At 35.7% G+C, this 8585-nt stretch overlaps 1 long non-coding RNA gene across 1 annotated transcript; it reads left to right on the forward strand.

Moving 5' to 3' along the window:
• Positions 1-695: 695 nt before the first annotated feature.
• On the forward strand, positions 696-4313 carry LOC107800212 (uncharacterized). The gene is made up of 3 exons (XR_001651334.2): positions 696-981; positions 1155-1242; positions 4105-4313. It is a non-coding gene; the product is annotated as an uncharacterized LOC107800212 (long non-coding RNA).
• The last annotated feature ends 4272 nt before the right edge of the window (positions 4314-8585 follow it).

Raw genomic sequence — 8585 nt, forward strand, 5'->3', positions numbered from 1 at the left:
CGACCCAGATTTTCCACCTTCGGGAGTTGTGATGGCGCCTACTAGTAAAAGCTAGGCAAGCCAATCATTTCAAATACTTACCTTTTTCACTTTTAATCCTTTAATAGTTCTGAACTAATATTATATAAACAGCGGAATTAAATAAGCGGAAGAACGAAATGTACCAATTTAAATAAAAATTTTGATACATATCCATAACAAAACTACCCAAAATTGGTGCCACAACTTCACAGACTATCTAGGAATACTACAATTAAGGGTCCGAAAGATAAATTCAACGTTGTCTCTGAAATACATGAACGAAACAGAATGGAAATATAGAAGGAGACGCCAGGCCCTGCGGACGCCTATAGGACTACCTCGGGTCGCCTGAATGGACTAAAGGCAGCCACCTCACTGCGGTCCAAAAGCTGCAGCACCGGGATCTGCACACAGTGCAGAGTATAGTATTAGCACAACCGACCCCATGTGCTGGTAAGTCCTTAGCCTAACCTCGGCGAAGTAGTGACGAGGCTATCACTACAACAAAAAGGATTTTTAATTGTAATTAATTAGCGGCAATAAGCTAATGGCCAGTAAATAATTCCAAAAATCCGAATACTAGTGGCAATTGCGAATTAGCCGGTATTGGTTACCCTTTTACTGGCGATAAATATGAATGACCATTAAAAAGACATTTCTTGAAAGCTGCCAGCATTATTTTAGCTTTCCCTCCGGGTTTTTTCCACTAAAATCACCTATTCCCTCTATTTCTAATCAACAACTAAGTTCAAAAAATTTGAAAAATATTTCAAAAATACAAATGAAGTTTATCCTCGCCGCTGCCTTCTTTTCATTATAGTTGGCCACCATCCCAAAGTAACTTTTTGCTGCCATCGTGCCTTCTCTGTATCACTGTCGAACGTCATCATCCATCCCCAGTAAAAGATTTTCATCACCGCTGCTCATCCGCCGTTTCACCATTGTCACTACCATCTCACAGTAAGACAACTTATCTTTATTTTGGCTTTGTTGAGATGATTAGGATTGTCTAGTACATATGAAGAAGATGATGATTGTTCTCCCACATACCCAATATCTTATTATTGCAATTAACCCTAATATTTTAACTGTAAATTATCGAGGGTAATTGGATTACTCTTTGTTACTTGCAGTGGGTTATTAATTGAAGATTAGGGAACTAGGAATATGAATTTGGAGAGAGGGGCGAGAGAATAGAAAGAAAAAGAGTTTGTGACAAAGGTGAGATCTTTATAGTGAATCCTCTGTACAAAAAATATATTATGAAACATACAAGATTATCTTATAAACATGGTATGCCTATTCTTTCCATTTAAGAGTACTGGGTCTCATCTTTCTTTAGACGTATGATTGGTATTTACTGGGTTTATCATGACTGGAATGAAAGTTGAGAAAAAGGAATTAGGTGTAAGTTGATATTAATTCTCGTAAGTAGATACATATTTAGATTAATTCTACTTTAACTTGGAATAAGAATCAAAAAATGAAGGAAAACTGCATGATGAAGATATGAACAGATTCTTTCAAAGTGTAGTAAACTTGGCTGACCAATATTATATCCTCTAAATATTTGATAATAAGTAAACTCTCCATTCAAGTAGAAGTTTGATATGTGTTATGAAGTAGTGATACTGTTACAGCATAACAGACAATAGAAACAAGAAAAGAAATATCACAAATAAAGTTGCTTTGAACAACATCATATTAAAAGCACCCAGAGATTGAAGAAAAGGGGATAGAGTACAACACTACTCACATCTATTGATTATCTGCTTCTTTCTCTACTTAAATCACTTAGTTTTTTTTATATTTTAAATTGGAATAAATCTTAATAAATACTTTTTAGTTTATTTTCCAGATTTCTTATAACTAGGTCTAACGATACATACAAATATTAGTCTATACATAGCAAAATACGCTAAAGTAAGTTGCAGCGCAACACCCGTAATTAATTTATGAAGGTGTTCCATCCCATACGACAAGATGAAGAGAATGATCATTTCTAATGCACTTAATATTAGTCTACATATAGTACTATTTTTTTATACGGATATACTACCCTCCTCTTATCTAGGATATCGAGGCTCGAGATAAGACATATATACTGTTTTAGGTAAGCTTCCATCAAAGGTTGGATGGAACCATTATGATAGAATCAGGGTAAGTTTCTTATATCTTGTTTATGACCTATCCTACATTCATTCTCTCTAGTTAGTTGTGGTATTACTTCACATTTGAAATCAATGAAACAACATATAGCAGTTGATCGTTATTTCTTGTTAAATAATTTCTTTGACTTCATTTTCATGTATTGTTTACCAATATAAAATTTTAATTTTCTACTCCAAGTATCACATGTAGTTCCTTTTCTTTGTGATTAGCCCTTATTCATGTAACAATGAGCTCCGACTCTTTTTTCTGCAGTTTTTATGAGATGAGTTTTCATACTCGTTCCTGCAATTAGAATTGAAGTCTTAATTTTTTGTTAGAATATCTGACTATCAATGGTAGCTTCTCCCTTATTTGTGATAACCACAGAATCTTGAAAATAAGAGAGCTCAAGAAACATATGAGAGGAGAAGATAGTTAGCAAAACAAATAGTACAAGCGCCAGGGATGCCATTTTAAAGTAACAATTTTTTCTTCGTTTTATATTTGAATATATATTTTGCTAATATTTGTTCTTGAAATTGTTGAGAACTCATAGAAACAGATAGTATGAACTACGCGAAATAGGTTCTTTGTATTGCTAGTAATTGCAACCGTATGTTTAGAAAAGGTAAAAATCAATGTGTTGTTAGTGGTCTTTATATCTCTTTACGCTAGTCTTAACGATCAGTCCATTTTTCTTAAACTATCTTGTGTAGGAAGATTCCTGTTTTAATTTGGTTGAAATTACTATACTTGAACTGCAAAATATTGTTGTTTGATTACCAACTGGTTGGAGGCATTAGGGACTTTTGAAATGGCATCTTAGGCAATCCTAATTCCAAAGATAGTAATCGAACCTTAAGTATGTAGATTATTTTGAACGAGAAGATATTTAGTCTACTCCACACATCCAAATTTTAATACCTTGATAGTACTCCAGCTCCTTCACCACCAAAAGAGACTATTAATAACATTTCTTTAGATCCACTATCAGAAATTTATTGTAGCATCTTTTGTAAAACTTTAAGTCTTAATCATGTAAGAACCATCTAATTTTTTTGGCAGGTCCTGTGAATTTGATATTGAGAAAAGAATTTGAAAGTTCTTATAAGAGAAGAGATAGAGGTAGAAATAATTGATTTTATTTTTTCTAGTGAACTTCAGGAAATGTGTGTTCCTATTTCTATTAATAAGGACTTAATTTATTTTGAGTTTAGCTGTATTGCGATGGTTTTTAGGAAAAAATTATATATTTATTTTCATCATTAATTTTACTAGGTGTGAATTATGTGGATATAACATAGAAATGTAAGGAAAGATTACTATATATACTAGCAATTTATCTGTAAATATTTGTGTGACACAATCTTTGGTCTCTATTTTCGTGTGCCTCTTTAATAGCAAGCAGAGAGAAGAATCTTGAAACTGGAGTAAAAATATCACTTTTGCATCCTTGTCAGGTCTTTGGCTTTTGCATATTTCTCTGGGCTTCTTTCTTTTTCTAAAAAGAAATGTGAATATCTCCATTCTAGTAGACAAAAACAGCAAGTGCTCCACATATTTGTGCTATCTACTTGTTGTATTGGTATTGTTAAGAACAAATAGACTTGAGAAATCTACAATCCCAATAAAAAATATTGGATCTTTTAGAACGCGCTCGTATAAGGTTGTTTGGCAAATATTTATTTAAATGTCTTTGTGAAGTTGATTCTGAGCCTATGCTACTTTGAGATCTTCAAGTACGCATCTATTTTTTTGAGAAAAAACATTAACAACAAACTTCTTGTACATTTGATTTTGATGGGAGTTTGTAGTAGCAATTCCTTGATACGCTAGTGTATATGCATGTAAACACCCGAAAATTATTTTTCTGACTATTAATGAACTTCATATGTGGTTATTTATTTATATTTATTTTATTTGTCATTTCAGGTCATACATTATAGCGGTCAAATCTTCGCTCATAGCAGATTACATTATGATCAAGAGTTGGAGAATCTTTCTATGTCGCTTATTGTATGTAGCTATTTGATAAAATAACTTATTAGATGCAAAATGACACTAGGTGTTATATTTAAATAGGTTAGCATTTTGTTATATTGTTGACACTTCCAATTTTTGGATTAATAATTTCGGTTGTTGCAGATTAATGAAGTGCATTAAGACCTTTGAAGAGTATTCATTTTTAAGGTTAATAAGAATACCAGGCATTAACTAACAATGATGAATAAACTCTTTCTTAATAGAAAGTGGCAATAAGAAAAGTTTTTAAAGAATCATTGTTATAGCAATTAAATAAACTTTTATCAACAATAATAAAAGCTATTAAATAAATAAATAAAGATGGATATAGCTTTAGTGGCTATTATATTTGTTTCCAAATAGGGATTTTTTTTACCGATTATTAAATTTACTTTTAGCGGTAATAATAAAAGTTACAAAATATAGGGCTATGGAATTTTTTGTGAGTTTTGGTGTCCATTATAATTGCCAGTAATATTTGCTACTAAAACTAAAGGACTTTTACTGGCCATAACATGTCCCTTTACCAACATTTAGATAAATGACCGCTAAAGCCTTTGCCGATGCCAGCTTCAATGGCTAATAATTAGTTGTCGGTAAATGTTTTTGCGGCCATTTATATTGCCGCTATAAAGAATTTTAATTGCTGCTAAAAGCATTTTTTGTTGTAGTGTAGAACCAGACTACCAAATAAACCTGTGTAGTTAAGTCATATACAGCGGAAAAATAAAAGTAGATATTTACAGTTAAAAATGGGAGGGGGAAAGCATGCTAAAGGGAGTATCAGATAATAGCAGAATACCAATAGAGAAATGTAAAGAAAAAAACCATAATTCAATTGCCAACAAGAATAAGGAAAACAACACAATATTCACTTCCATTTCTTTCTCGTTGCGGCGTGCAATCCGATCCCAAATCATGAAATACTATTGCGGCGTGCAACCCGATCCCATTTCATATAATACCATTGCGGCGTGAAACCCGATCCCATTTCATATATTACCATTGCAGCGTGTAACCTGATCCCATTTCATATAATACATTGCAGCGTGCAACCCGATCCTGATCCCATTTCATATAATACCATTGCGGCGTGCAACTCGAGCCCATTTCATATATTACCATTGCGGTGTGCAACCCGATCCCATTTCTTATATTACCGTTACAGCGTGCAACCCAATTCCATTTCATATTCAATTCAACTTTAATCATAAAATAATCCCGGCAAGGGAACAAGAGTATAACAATAACATCCCGGCAAGGAAGACAATATCATAAACAATAACATCTCGGCAAGGGAGACAATATTGTAAACAATAACATCCCGGCAAGGGAACCAACAATAATAATCATCATATTAAGTATGAATAAATCACAACGGAGTCACAACAGTTACAATACGAGACTCACGGGCATGCTTAACACCGACGTATAGATACTCGTCACCATGCTTATACGACGTACTCCACAATTAACACATAGCAAAATCCCTTAAGTTAAGGTTAGACCAAACACTTACCTCAAAGCCACGAACACAATTAAGCCTCAACTACCGGTTTACCTCTTGTTTCCACCACCAATTTGCTTGTATCTAGCCATAATTTACTTAACGATATCAACAAATGCTAAATGAATCAATTCTAATGCATGAAAATAGGTTTTATAAAGATTTTCCCAAAAAGTCAAAAAACGACCCCAGGCCCACATGGTCAAAACCCGAGGTTCAAACCAAAACCCAATTACCCATTCACCCACGAACCCACACATATATATATTTTTTAAATCGGACCTCAAATTGAGATCCAAATCCCCAAAATTTGAAAATCCTAAGTTCTACCCAAAACACACAATTTTTCCCATGAAAACCCTTGATTTTGAAATGAAATTATGTAAAAAGATGGATTAGATTGAAAGAAAGGAGTTAGAAATGACTTACTAATGATTTGGAAGAGTAGTTGCCTTTAAAAAATCGCCCAAAAATGTTTTAGGTTTGAGAGAGTTTGAAAAATGAGAAATTTTCGGCTAAATTATGATTTAGCAGGTTGCAGATGTCGCAATTGCGACCATGAAGAAATTCGGTCACCTTCGCATTTGGGTGGGACCTATCGCATTTGTATTGGAAGTGTCGCATTTGCGACCAAGGCCTGCCCAGTCTTCGCAAATGCGAATGGGTGTTTGCACATGCGAGCTCGCAATTCCGAGCCAGGCTTCGCACCTGCAACACACAATAGTTTTTCCAAAGTTCAAAACACTCTGTGGACTATTCAAAACTCACTCGAGCCCTCGGGGCTCCAAACCAAACATGCACACAAGTCCAAAAATATCATACGGACTTGCTCGTGCGATCAAATCATCAAAATAACATCAATTGTAATGGACCAGCCGGTCGTTTCATGAGTCACCAGTCCATTTCCCCCATTTATGCTTCTCATTGCCTTGTTCAGCTGTATTTTGTGTTATCGGGTTGGTTGGTTTGGGTTCAGAGAGGTTTTGGTAATGTTTGAGACACTTAGCCTTTTTTGAGGAAGCTTAAGTTGGAAAAGTTAACCGGATATTAACTTATATGTTAAAGGGCTCGGATGTGAGTTCCGATGGTTTGGATGGCTTCGGGAGGTGATTTGGGACTTAGAAGCGTGATCGGAATGTGTTTTAGAGGTCCGGAGTGGATTTAGGCTTGAATTGGCCAAATTGGAATTTTATCGTTTTCCGGTTGATAGGTGAGATTTTGATATAGGGGTCGGAATGGAATTCCGGAAGTTGTATTAGGTCCGTTGTGTCATTTGGGATGTGTGTGCAAAATTTTAGGTCATTCGGACGCAGTTTGATAAACTTTTTGATCAAAAGCAAAATTTAGAAGATTTTGGAATTCTTAGGCTTGAATCCAATGCGAATTTGGTATTTTGATGTTGTTTTGAACATTCCAAAGGTTGGAACAACTTTGAATGATGTTATGGGATATGTTAGCATATTTGGTTGAGGTCCCAAGGGCTTCGGGTGAGTTTCGGGTGGTCAAACGGACTATTTCATGTTGTGGGAAGTTGCAGAAAATTTGTTGAAGTGTTGCAGATAGCAGTGCTTCGCATTTGCGAGTGGACCCTCGCGTTTGCGAAGTGTTAGCAGGTGAGGCTGAAGATTTAGCCTTCGCATTCGTGAGAAAGGTTCCGCGTTCGCGAAGGGCTGGGGTCGTTGAGCTACGCGTTCGCGAGAAGGGAGCCGCATTCGTGAAGGGTTGGAGTCAGGAGCATCGTGTTCGCGAGAGAGCAAACGCATTCGCGAAGAAGGAAAATGTGGTCAACGTCAGGTTGTGCTTCGCGAATACGAGGCTTTGACCGCGTTCGTGAAGAAGGTTTTGAATGTCTGGGCAGAATGTTTAAATAGCCATTGTCCGCAATTTTGGGGCTAACTTTCACCATTTTTGGGCGATTTTGAAGCTTTTTGAAGAGGATTGAAGAGGGATTCATGGAGGAACACTTGGAGTTAAGATTTATGGACTTAATACTCAATCCTAATTTGAATTCTACCTAATTAATCATGGAATTTAAGCCTAATATTGAAGAACTAGGGCTTGTAATTGGAGACCTAAAATTATGGTTTTGAGGGATCATTTGAGGTTAGATTTTGGTGATTTTTATATGAATGAATTCGGGAAGTGATAAGGAGTCTATTGATGTAATTTTTATCAAAATTCGAGACGTGTTCCTGGGGGTCGGGTTTGGCCAATTTTGGGATTTGTGTTGTAATTTGATTTCTTTCGAGTGGACTTTGTTTCCTTAGCAAATTTTGATGGTTTTGCACTGATTTTGGTTAGATTTGGAGCATTCGGAGGTCGATTCGAGAGGCAAAAGGCATCACGGGCTAGAGATTTGGACCGGATAGAGGTGAGTAATGATTGTAAATGTTGTCCTGAGGTGACGCACACGCTAGATGACGAGCGTGGGATCGTGCACCATTGGGGATTGTGACTTAGTCCATCCCTAATGACTATTTTACCGCGTATTTGATTGAAAACTGTTTGCTATCATCATGTTTTGGGCTGAATGCTATATTTGGGCATCGTGCAAACTATTTAGACCATTAGGGGATTTTTACTGCTATTTCCTCACTGTTTTATTTTTTAATATATGTACTCAATTATGCTATATTATACCGTTTTCAAAACTCAGCCATGTTACTCTGTTTTAACACATTAGATGATATTTTAAATGATATTTTGGGCTGAACATCATGTTTTACTGTTGCCCGAGTGGCTTATGAGATTCTGATTGAGTAAGGCCGAGGACCTGTGTTGTGAGGATACTTTTATGTCGGGCTGCACGTCGCATCAGTAATACACTGATTTATGATAATGAGGCCGAGGGCCTGAGATTGTACGCCACAAGGTGGCTTGATAT

Source organism: Nicotiana tabacum, chromosome 7 (assembly GCF_000715075.1).
Source record: "Nicotiana tabacum cultivar K326 chromosome 7, ASM71507v2, whole genome shotgun sequence".
Taxonomy (NCBI): domain Eukaryota; kingdom Viridiplantae; phylum Streptophyta; class Magnoliopsida; order Solanales; family Solanaceae; genus Nicotiana; species Nicotiana tabacum.